The sequence below is a fragment of the Thermobia domestica genome, chromosome 17 (genome assembly GCF_964235325.1).
Source record: "Thermobia domestica chromosome 17, izTheDome1.hap1.1, whole genome shotgun sequence".
In the NCBI taxonomy this organism is placed as follows: Eukaryota; Metazoa; Arthropoda; class Insecta; order Zygentoma; family Lepismatidae; genus Thermobia; species Thermobia domestica.
Window position 1 is genome coordinate 163,787,239 of NC_137470.1, and position 13,146 is coordinate 163,800,384.

At 37.6% G+C, this 13,146-nt stretch overlaps 1 long non-coding RNA gene across 2 annotated transcripts in view; it reads left to right on the forward strand.

The window, feature by feature from the left end:
- Window positions 1-461: 461 nt before the first annotated feature.
- Window positions 462-13,146, forward strand: part of LOC145674460 (uncharacterized) — a 79,671-nt gene continuing 66,986 nt past the window's right edge. The window contains exons 1-2 of one of the 2 annotated variants that reach the window (XR_014128942.1): window positions 462-902; window positions 7,056-7,251. This is a non-coding gene — a long non-coding RNA (uncharacterized LOC145674460). The remainder of the gene's footprint in view (window positions 903-7,055; window positions 7,252-13,146) is intronic. The other variant, XR_014128943.1, reaches the window with a different exon arrangement.

The following is a 13,146-nucleotide window of genomic DNA, read 5'->3' on the forward strand; positions in this document are numbered from 1 at the left end:
TTTATGAAGTTCGAAAACAATGCTGTAGACGATCAGGAGGGCAGAGTTGTCTTCAACATTGGGAGGCGGGCAGATTTCAGGTTTATTCTGGGGGGCATCAATTTCATCTCACTTTCCTTTGTGGCAAACGGACACAAATAATCACATTTCTCCCCAAAAACGCATTTCAAATCGGATTATTGGGGGAAGAGTCCCCTCAGTTCCAAGATTGGAAGTATATGTCCCCCTCATCCCCCCGTGATTTGCTTTAGTGTACAAGAATAACATGTAATCCCAATTTTTATTTATCTTAGCTCGGGTGGGGGACAAATACATTGAAAGGGTATATAGAAGAAAACAATGAGTACTAATTGCAGTTGTAGTTATCGTTTATCGTTTAGTGATTTTTAGTGATTTTCAAACCTCCGATCTAGTACTAAACGGTGACTGCCTGTTGGCAACCCTGGAAAGAACAAAAAGAGAATGGCGGCGGCTAATACGATACGAACTAACTATGGGATTTCTTTCGACTATTTTGGAGAACTGACTGATTACCTCCAGTTAAAATCGGAATTGATACCCGAGGTTGGTTCTGGTAATGTATTCATGTATGTCGTGAAGATCAGAAGTGCTGAGGTGCGATAGTGATAAATTGTTTGAGGTGGGATTTCAGCACTTCACAGTGCATCATAGCCTGAATTGCGTTGATCCCGTCACAGATCAACATACCCTAACGGCGCTCATACGCAGAATACCGAGCGGTTTAGGCGAGACGCAAAGGACAGCATTCCGACATATGAGAACAAAAACACCATTTTATTGGACTTCTGATCACCTTTCTTTTCAAGAAAAAGTATCCCCTCGCAACAGGGTTCACAACTTTTTGTTGGAAGTTGCTCGCATATATCCACCAACGATTTAAGGTATGTGAAAATTAATGCTTCCTGCTCCTTATTCTCTTTTTTGTTGCATTCCTGAGATTTTTCTTTGTACTTAATGTGTGATTTTCTAGTGCCCTTGTACTTAATGTAAGACTATGTGTGGGGGAATTGAAAACACATATGGCATGTCCCGTGCACGTGGATACTTCTTACTGTTGTACTATCTACAAAAATGATTCTAGTTAATGTACAAGTGGTAATACAACACATAAACCGAGATCACGATGTATTCACACTCCATGTTTTAGTGTGAACACAACATGATCTGGGTATGTTGTGTGTTCTATTAAACCTTGTACATGATATAGAAGTATCCACGTGTGCACGGGAGATGAGAAGTAGCTGTTGTAAAGAATTACCAGGTGATAACATTTTGGTTCATGTATCAAGGATTCCGGGTATGCAGGCTAATAAATTACGTTACTATGTTATTTGGATCATAAAATATGTTATTAATTTTCTTTGAATCTGTAAACAAGAATTAATAGTTGTAATGTGTATTATTGTTCATGACAAGTTGGGAAGTAGCACTAAAGATGAGTAGTGCTGGTCCAGTTTAGGCACATTATATTAAAAATACAGGAGAATAATATTCTGTATGGCAAGATATATTTGTAAGAAATACATTTCTGTAGGCACCAGAATTAAATACTAAGCATTACTGCTGTATCGCCGGACCACACGAAAAGCTATGAAAAAGGAATAATATTTAGTTTCTCCCCTAAAATAGTAGATTATCACCCTGGCTGACTTGGTAGTGACTATTGTTCGAAATACAGTGTGGACGTATGGTATTAAAAATAGTGCATAAAAGACGGACCAACTTGTGCTAGGTGGCCAATAGAAAGCACGAATGCTATCTAACAGAGTCGGCAGGAGCTCAGCAGGGTGACCCGAGCGGTTAGCGGGAGGGTGAGTCCGTATGAGCAGACGCGTCAGGGGCGGTGGGTGGATAGTAGAAACACTTTATACGTCAAAATGCATGGCTTGTGTTGCACAGCTTTAGGGGAGATGGTAAATGCTATCCGAAAAGTACCAAAATGTACTGGGTTCACTCGAGCAGGCGATTCTTCCAAATAGAACATTTATAGGTGAAATAAGAACTCAAAAATTTTTCATGAAGGAATGACGGTGTGAATATAAGTAATTGTGTCAGTGCACAGCATATTGAAAATGAATTTTGAGTAATAATGAAGGTATTGTATGTGTGTGTTCTTCCAGTATCCTTGTTTAGGCGTATACACCCCGTTGCTGACGCGCGTGCTTTCTATGGACGAACCCCCTCACTTCCTGCCTCGGGCCCTCCTGCTCTGACTGTTAGTTAGCATTCGTGCTTTTTAGTAGCGACCTTGCACAGCTTGGTTCGTGTTTGAGGCATTAGTTTTTGTGCCGTACGTCCACGTTGTATTTATACTGAGCCTTCCTGAAGTCAATCTGCAAGTAGTAATGGAGCCTTTCATTTAGTGCATGATCTGGTAAAAGAAATACAAAGCTCTAACCTGACCTGAAAATGTAAGAGATGTGTCAAAATTTGGTAGAGCCGTCTGCTCGAGTAATGTAAGATAGGTTCAATTCTAGTTTTAATTTTTTTAGATGGTCCTTTTCTTTTCTGTAGTTTCAATTCGTTTCCATTTTGTAAGCGGCTATGTATGGAGGCGGAAGGGACTAATAACAAGAATTATTTTCTTAACTTCAATTATTCTCCTCACAAACCAAAATAAATTCTCCGATTCATTTGGTAAATTCTCTAAAACTGGTCCGGCAGTATGGCAGTTACTCAAATACCAAGTAATACAGCTATATTTCAGGTCTACAAATGGAGGGTTACTAGTGTAAAATCATCACAGATGCTTTACGCCAGTTAAAATAAGGGTAACAGTTTAGAGGTAGGAGGCCAAAACTGAAAAAGAAAAAAAAAGTGGTTTGGTGGCAGGGTTGGACCCACCTGAAAAAACCCGCCTTAAAACCCACCTGGGTTTTTGAGCTTTTTGTTAGTATATTATTGGTACAACTAAGGTGATTACACTGAAAGTTATTTTTATCAGATTTTTAACTTTCTTTGGGCGAATTAGATGCTTTCAGCTTAAGGTAGACAACAACATTCAACATAAGAGCTTTATAAAGTTCTGAATAAACTAAATGAATGAATTAAAAAAAAAAAAACTTCCCTTAGCTTGAGATAATTATAGAATAAATTAATGTGTCGATTATGCTTGTAGCCTATTTAAAGTAAAATCAGCAATTCTGTATTTTAGAAAAATACTTTCCGTGAATAGTGTGCTTGCTGACTCGGCGCCGCCGAGAGACGTTATCCCTCATACGTTGACGGGTTTAAAGTCATAGGTGCCGGTACTAACAGTAAATATGTAAATGCATTAGTAAAACTATTAGTATTATTTCTTACCTTTGGTGGTAACAAAAGTATTCAGTAAAATTTGGTTTTCCAACAACAGTCATTTGTTGCTACCCTTCAAATAAGCATTCTGTAGAATCAACACCAGCCATAGCATAAAAATTCTTGTCAAAATGAAGAAGCTTAATGCTCGGAGCTCCCAAGACTACGTAACGCTCACTATTTCAAGTGCCGAACTCAAACTTCAGTATTAATTGAAGTTTCGATGTACAGTAAAGCAAGCTGCATTTTCAGGGAAAACCCGTCGTGAAAGAAGTGTTCGGGAAATTCCCGCAATTGAATGCGCAAAGCATCGGAAGTGAATACTTCAACAATAAAACTATTTATTTTACGCTGGAAGATATTTAGTTTCATTTAATACATTTTGAAACATTTACTTTATAAAATACGAATTATAGGCCTATCTTTGTTAATTGTTTTAAATTAATTTTCGGAAAAGAATAGGGTTGGTTTTTCACCGGCCTAACCGCAAATATTGCTGTAATTTTGATTAAAGCCGGTGACCGGTGCAAACTTCTTACCAGCCCATTTATGACCGGTTTTTTCAAACTTGTATCTAGTTCAAAGTATAGATTTAAAAAAGTAACTTTCATTCTGTAAATCCAAAACTCACCTTTCACCATCTATCAACGATTAATATATTTTGTTCATCTGCTTACATAATTTTGAAGAGATGACAGGGACTGTATCACGGAAAATTTGAAATTTATTTGTAAGGAACTTTATACATTTACTGAGAGTAAAAAAAAGGACTTCTTAAAGAAATTCCTGTAGTTGAAGTGTAAGTTTAAAGAATAAATTTCATTTTCCTCCAAAATTGTTAAGTAAATTATTTATTCATTTGTTTCGATAATTTTAAAGAAGTGGTGATAAATACAAATAAATGATCAATGCCGATTTCAGTTTCTCATTTATAGTAAGGATGGCCAATTCTGGAATTCGGAAAAATTTCTGAATTCTGGAATTTTCCGAAATCCGGAAAGTGAAATTTCCGGAATCCGGAAAATTTTGGCCATTCCTAATTTATAGCATTAATCTTATTATTGAATGTACTAAGGATATGCAGAATACAGGTGCTAATGCACTTTTGTTCACGATAGTATTTTCCTTCCCATGGGAGAGGGGGTCCGAAGAGAGATACGTCACACTTAGACCTATATCATAGGGAATTTTGCGGGGGTGCGGTTTTTCTACTTTCCATAGTTGGCAAACACTAGAAAAGAACCGTCTTGCAACAAGTGCTCGGGAAATTCTCGTAATTGAACGCACAAAGCATCGAAAGTGAACTTCAAGTATAAAACCATTTATTTTACGTTGAAAAATATTTATTTCATATAAGACATTTTGATGAATTATGTATCTTGGTTTCAAATTAATATAGCTATTCGGTAATCATATTTGCCGAACGTCACTCAGGCTCCTGGGATGATCTACATTTGTTCGTTTGTCTGCCTGTACTACACAGTGTTCAACTTTCGGTCTTTTAAATTTTCAGGATACAAACTGGAGACACTAAATTTTCTGCATAGATTTTGGCGGCATACGGACGTAAAATTACAAAATGGCTCTTTAAAAAAAAATAGCGGATATCCACGCTACAAAGGGCAGTTTTCGGTCTTTCAAGTTGAAATTTTCAGAGTAAAAGCACGAGAGACTAAATTAGCTGTATATATTTTGCCGGCTTAAAATTTCAAAATGGCGGCCATTATTCAAAATAACGTGTATCCATGCTACAGGGTACAATTTTCGGACTTTTTAAGTTCAAATTTTGAGGGTAGAAGCACGAGACATTCTAAATTTGCTGTATAGATTTTTTCGGCTATCCAATAAAAAATTTCAAAATGGCGGCATTTTTTTCAAAACACCTGAGAATAGAAAAGTGTTACAAGTCGTGACAATGACAATCTTGAAATGTAAATCATATTTTAACATTTTTACCCCAAAGACATTGAAATATTTCGAAAGAACCCAATTAAACCCGAAAAAACCCACATGGGCCCAGGTGGGTTGGGTTTTTTCAAAAATACCCGGGTTTTTTCAAACCCTGTTTGGTGGTGGTGATTGACAATTGATGTTTGAATGAAGTGTCATGATAATTTTAACTAATTTAGCGCTAGATTACCAAAGTTGAACTTTCTAGTGACTTATGTGGGAAAAGAAAGACAGAAAACAACGTGCCCTGAGGGGGCTCTAACCCACCTTCACTCGTTAATGCTCGGTCAGCAATACTATGTGAATTAAATATTTATAACTTAATCTAACCTAACGTGTGGAACCTATAAAACGACGGAGTCTGAGTAAAATATCGCAAAAAAGCAGGTGAAAAGCTGGCCCCCCTCCCATCCCTCAGCAAAAGCCTTCCGAACTTTTGGAACCCGTACTCGGAAAAGTATTATTATTGAACGTGGCTTTACGTCACATCCACGAGCTCCTAGAGTATCCATCTCAGTAAAGATTCTGATATTAATGATTTTAAAGATCGTGTCCAGTGACAGACAACAAACGACGCAAACTCGACGTCCGTCGTTATCATGCACTTCACTTAAGTTCAATATTCTGCCTTTAACAGACTTAGTTTCAGACTGTAGAGATACACTGATTACTTTTGTAAGTGAAAGAATATTCGTGAAACGTTTATTATCGCTGACACAGTGGGTGATCAGCGTAGTTTACAAAAACTTGACCAGGATTAAAATTGAACTATAACGTATAACACGAAATGGAATACTTATCTTCATCAGGATCTTACAGGTGTGTGTCAGGGGAATCTGTTTGTGGTAGACTTAATTCAGTGTATAATACAGTTCACTAAGTGATACTTAAATACACACTCCAAATTAAACTTATTTGGGAGATTTCATTGTTCTTTCTTCTTGAACACCCCCAACTTAGAACTACTATAAATCTCATATATCAACGTTCAAAAACAACTTAATATAGTAATCCGAAACCACCGTAGTTTACCAGTTAAGAAATGAAACATTTCAATTTTATTCCTTTTTTTTAAATAAAGTACAGACTGGTTAAATCTGAAATCGATTTAAGTAAAAGAAAGAAAAGGAAACAGGATTTTTTAATAAGATATCGTTATTTTTGAGCCCTGGTTTCAAATCATTTGCATTACTAAGTTTTATATGTCTTTCTTTGTGGAATAACCGATTTTATTTCTAGATTTTCTGTTTGTATATTCTCATAGTGAATAGCAGGGCATGAAACTGGAAATTTTACAGGTTATATTTATTCTGTATTACTTACCCATAGATATTACTTCATAAAGATAGATGGGTAAACTTTATAATACACGCTGCAGCTGCACATCAATAGGTAGGGCCGCTTTAAAAAGGTAGTTTTGTGTAGAGTAGAGTAAGATATGTATAAGTAGGGTAGGTGAGGAACAGGTTAGCTTAACGTTAGGGAAGTTTTGATCCATTTTCATAAAATGAATAGAGTGTAATGTCCCGTTTCTGGGTGAGTATACCTATCTGGAGCGGGCATTGTAAAGTTAACTCGGATAGATTAATTAACATATTTCTGCAAACAACGTAATTTTGTTGTTTAACAGAAATAACATAAGCATCATTAGCATGTGATCTTCCGTAAGATATGCACTCGATCCAGTGAAGGTATTCGAAAAGCTACTTTCACAAGTTTAATTCTTAGTATCTTCAAACTATGCTGGACGTGGTAACTTTCACAGGACTCTATTGTCTTTGCTCTTTCAGGTTTCTATACTTCCAGATACTTGAGGAAGATTCACGGGAATACAAGATTTTAGGGCTTAAAAGAAGGTTTTTCAACAAAACCATTGTATGTGACCGCTATTTCTGAACTGCACTCATCACAGTGTTTTATTCCACTATACGACCAAAGAAGCCAGATGATAGGCCAGTGTAGAAGAAGCGAATAAACTTGGACATGGTACGTCACTAGAAGCTGTAGTTCACATACAGTTTAGTTGTGAACCGTAGATAGACGTCTGTGTCCGCTGGTGTTGGTGCGTTAGTGATTGTGGGTATGCGCGGAAGCAAATTAATGTTTTTATGATGTCAGGTGCATTATGCACATATTGATAATCATTTATTTCCATTTTTCTTTTACTTTCTGCGTCATTTCGTATTGTCTTTATGAAAATTTTGCACCGTCTTTACGAAAATTTTGTGTCGTACACAATGTAGTGATTTAAATTTGAATAAGCACCATTCTGTGTAGCCATTTCTCCAGATAGTGTAGCACTAAATTTTCATCTTAGAAGCATTTTTAGTGTCTCTGTGTATATTTTAATTTTCCAATCTGGTATCTCTACGTTTCCCTTATGTGGCTGCTCCGTTGATGGTTAGACGATTTTGCGCTTAGTCTTATAATAGTGCTTTGTTTTCAGTAATGACGCTTACGCAATTATGTGATACCCTCTGTAGGTGCATAAGCAGAGTGAAAAATATACTACCGAAACAGGATCAAAAACTAGTCTCTGGTTCAACAAACAGCTGCCCGAAGCACTATTAGTAGTTAGCGTAGCGGTTTCGATCTGGTTTCAGTCTTGTATTTTTTATTCTTTGAATTTTGTTGGCGTGTAAAAACATTTGGTTTTCGATTCTATGAGATTTTATGTGTTTAATTCGGTGACGTCTTGCTCGCCATATCCTAAGGGGCACCATTATGGCGTCGAAAATTTAGATACGAAAATACGGAGGGAGAAAATTTATTTTAAATAGGTGGCTTTTAGTGTAAAATGTTGAGATTTTTCCAATCACACCAACTGTTTGGCTCCGCACTGGTAAGGCACCCGAAGTTAAATGAAAAAGTAGCGTTTGCAGTTCAACAGGGTCTTTGAACAGAACGTTAGGACACCGCAAATGTGTAACAGGGAACGTGCACATTACTGTCTGAGGGAACCTAGAACCCCTCGAATCCGTTTCCCAACAGTGCTGTATTGTTGGTATTTTAAGGGCCTAAAGGAACATACTGGTGAACTGACTACGTCTTATCTTTATTTAACACCAGAGTCAATTAACCGCTTCTCTAGGTTGAAATAAGAAAAAGTAGTAATATGTTCCGTTACACAGTAAAAAATGGTTGTGTTAATTCAACTCAATTTTAACACACGAACACTTCACATACATCCTCTCATCTCACTTTGCCCTCATAACGTCCGCGGCATGCTTCGCATCCTTTGGGGAATCCCTTGCGCTCGCCTTGTACACATCTAATTTTAGTATCTTTGGATAGTGCATGTTGAGAGTCTGTGTGGGCCGCCTAACACCGCCCTTCTATTGTTTTGCCAGAATTAGTCTTCAGAGTTCATTTTCCCACCCTTTTAGATGGCCGTAACTCGGTTAGGAGGCCGAGATGGACATTATGTTACATAGACATTTTTACTTGTTTTCATCTGTAGAATCATCTCCCAAGCGTTGTAAACAACCTTTCTTTACACCCTGTATAGGTGTTTAATAAGTAATGGTCATAAATTAAACCGTAGATAGTACACGCCAAAACTAACAAAAAATTCTTAATAAACATGTGTCCGCAAACGCTTCGTAACGGAGATAGGGGCTGTCGATACTGTGGGAAAATGACGTTTAGAGACGAATATCTCAAAAAGTATGAATCAGACAGAGGGCGGTCCAATGAATGACTATGGAAATCATACCTGCGCTATGCAGATATGCATGGTTGATAACTCTGCAATGCGCGCGCAAGGGATTCCTCAAAGAAACGAAGGAATTCCCGGAAAATTGTCCAAGGAAAAGGGGGCTCGAGATAAACATCGAGGGCGAGTCTATCCATTAGTAATTCATAAGTCGTGGTACCAGGTCGAAAGCTGGAAATGATACAAGCTTGGCGGTCAATGTTTATGTACCGTATGTGGTTGCATAACCAGCAGGAAATGAGAGAGGCAATCGAAGTGTGGTGATGTACGTTGTAAATGGCTCCAGGAAGAATTCCCACATTTAATGCATACGTACAAGCGTAGAGTGATTATTATAAGAGGATCGACCTCCCTTTCCCGCTGAAATTGGTGGTACAACTAGCGCCGCCACCCGAAGGAGTTCGGGAGGTATGAACTACTGAAAACAAAAGCTAATCGTTTATGTTATAGCGGCCAGTGAAAGCGGTAAATTTCAAATCTATTGTTATCACTCTCGTTAGGCGAAGACGAGTAGCGACGGTTTTTACTGTGTACGCGTTGGTATCTGCTCGAAAATAAAAAATTGGTTCTTTGTGTATTTATATATATTGTATATATTTTTGTATATATAGTGTAATATTTTATATTTTGATAATGCTAAACACTAGCAAGTGCGTTGTGTGTGCTGAATATCAAAGGGACTCCGATGTGCCGTACTTTAGATTTCATACAGACAACGAAAGGTAAGTAGCTTTCAACTTCACACTTCATATATGGAAAGTCTAGAGGTAAAACTCATTCTCCAAATGAGATTATAAATTACAGCTTTTTACTTTGGTAAGTAAAGTTAGGTTTCAGTAAAGTAAATAATGCCTACTTGTAACTTGAAGATCGGGCATGCCGCAGAATAGTCCGTCGTGTGATTTTATGGCATATGACTGCATATGAAAACTGATTGTATAAGATAATAATTTCCATTGTTGAAGCATTTGTGTACATGTAGGGAACATGTATTTTGTGCTTACTTACTAGGGATAAAACAGACAAGAGTATGTTATGGCCAGTGTTTCAGAAATAATGTCTCGGGAGGGCACACTTAGTATTCCGGGGGTCACTGCTGGTGCTATTCTATTTATTATTATATTATAGACATATTATTTTGGTCTCGTACGGGGGGAAGGGGGGGACTCTCAGAGCTCCCGGGGGGCAATGCCCCCAAAAAACATGTCTGGAAGAAACACTGGTTATGGCTGTAACATGCTAGTTTCCACTAGTGAACCATTTCCGCATAATACATTTTATGGTTACAAGTAAGGAGTTACTAATGTGAAATCATTGCGTGCTCAAAATTATGTGATTATTTTCACTATTCTCGATATTGCGAATTCCCTGTCTATGACACCTGCTCCTTATAAAATCACAGTCGTACAGGGCCCCTGCTGTGCGTGTGCGTTAGATACCATTATGGCTTTTTTCGCCATCTAACCAAGGTTTTTTTACTCCTCGTTTATGGCCATGCCCACCGTCGCTAACGTGTCTTCTCCCCATGTCAAAACCTTGCGCTCGTGCACTGTACTTCTGCTGATTCAGAAAGGTAGCATTTTCGCATTTACAAGCCATCTAACCTAAGTTTGTGCTTTACGCAGTATTTTTTTTTTTCTCGTACGTAAGAACGCAAGTTTGTACTTGTAAGGGAAAGACATCAGTTTACACGCCTATTATCAATCTGCACACCTGTGGAGTCGTGCTAAGCTGGATTATGCCGAAATAATTGTTATAGGCGTGCCAGCTTAGTAGCAGTCTTACAGCTTCTCGGTGAATAATTTATAGATTTTTTTTAACAGACTATTCTATAGGTGCACTGGAGAGCATTTTCTTTTGTTTCTTCAGAGAAGAAGCGTTAAGTTTATATACGCTCCGCCGCGCCAAAGTTATTTACTTAGTGGATGAAATAAAACGTAACCTATTCATAAGTCGTCATTAGCACGTTGAAAACCTTGCGGGGATTAACAGAATAATGACAATGAAAAGCTTTAGACAACTTTGATTTTAGTTTTGTGTCTAGACGAGGGGGTTTTACATTGCAAGGTTTGTTTGGTACTGCCTAAGAATATCGTAATGTTATGGTTAAAGTGAGTGAGTTCGTGTAAAAGAGAATTGTGTAGAATATTAATTCCTATTATCGAAGCATATATCCACAATGTTGGAAACCAGTGTAATGTTTACAAATATAATGTTACTAGTGTCAAGTCATTACGAGGGCCACAGTGGTGTTACAGAGAGTGATTGCGATATGATATATTTTTTTCGATGTCTTGATTAATGTGTATACCTTCCTTCGCAGATACGCCGCCTCCTTTCCTACGCGCTTTCGCGCAAACCCCCTTGCTGCCCTGAATAGATAGAAATCATTTTCGCCCTTGACATAGGACTGGTTGGTTTGTGTTTTTGCACAGTCGTTTTTATAGCATACGTCCGAACGCGTATTTATATCATTTGGGGGAGTTCTCATAAAATAAATCGGCACCTATAAATGCAACTCTTAGCCTAAGAAACAATTTCTAGGACACTAGTAGCGAACTTCATGTGATAATGATTTTGTAATTGCATATAATAGAATGGCACGTGATCATTCCCAGGGCACATCACTTTGCATGCATTTGATCAATGTATACCTAAGTGTTGCTCATGCGGCAGGGTAATAACACTGTGGAAAGTCTTAGGAAGTCACTTAAAGAAAGAATTGTCAAAACAATAATTTGATAGAACCTTTCTTAATCTGCATGTTTACTTAGATTGGCTTTTCTTTTTAGTACAGCGGTTAAGAGAAGTGGAATCTGAACCATTATTTCAGCGCATATTCGACGTAACAATAAACAAACAAGCGCGTCACTTGCAATTCGTAATAAAGGATGACAGTATTTCTGCCAGCTCGTTTCATGGCTCCAGAACGGAGTACTTTCTTTTTTCCTAGATTGTGATAAAGGTAGGAAACCTGCCCTGCGGCGCTTCTAACCCCCTTCGCTATCTCACACATATTTTGTGAAGTGAGTAGCACTGGAGATATGTGTTGGGGAAGATCATAAATATCAGCCCGAAATAAATAAAAATAGAGTTTCAATTTATAATAGGTGGTAGCTCAAGTTTAGGCACATTGGAAACTATTTTCTGAGGGCGTAATATTTCTGCACAGTGTACAAAACTTTATCTTATGTTTACAAGTGTAGCATTGCTGGTATAAAACCATTGCAAGTGCTATAGGAAATCGCATGACTGCGAAAGCCCACGAGTTTTCACTACCATCGCGTACGCAATTACTCACTATCACTTACGCGTCTGCTCCCTATAGACGCAATCCTTGAGCAGGCTCCTTGCTACGATTCGGCCACCTATATATATATATTTTGCATTATCCTGACTTACGTACATAAACACCATCGGTGACACGCATGTTTCCTATGCCCCTTCCGCCCCGCACTGCCGGTAACGCAATATTTTCGCTTTACTCAGAGTCGGTTAGTTAGCATGTCTCTTTTTTTGACTCCTGGCATATGTTAGTTTTTTTTTGTGTATGTGGGGGGGGGGGGCATTGTAGTTTTTATGGCATATTTGCGGACGCTAAATTTATATGAAAATAGTGAAAGAATTGTAATTTTTCAACAATTGATTCTGATGGTTTCCTGAACTTCATCGTTTATATGAACACGTTTATATGAAAATACTCACTAATCTGTGCTACGTGATCTCTACAAACATAGGCCGTGTCCAAAAGATACAAGTGCACATTTGAAGTACGCTTATTTCCGGAAGTGACGTCACCTAGTGTGCGTCAAAAGGTCCAAGTTCACAAGTGTGCGAGTGCATAGTGCGTAGTGTGCGAGGATGTACACTACGTTAGTATACTTGTGTGCTTAATATGGCGATTTCTCGTAGAATGACCTAATAAAATTTTAATAGGCATATTCTTAATATTTTTGTTTAAGTAAATATATTTGTGGACTGATTTTATAATAATTTACTTGATAAACATACAAGTTAGTGATTTTACAAGTCGAATATAAAAATATTACGCAAATAACAAATGTATTTACGTTATGTTCTTTGAGTATGCAATAGAATTTAAAATAGTATAGGGAAAACAAACAAATAATTTCTTTATTAATGCTATAAAGACATTTGTGCTTAAA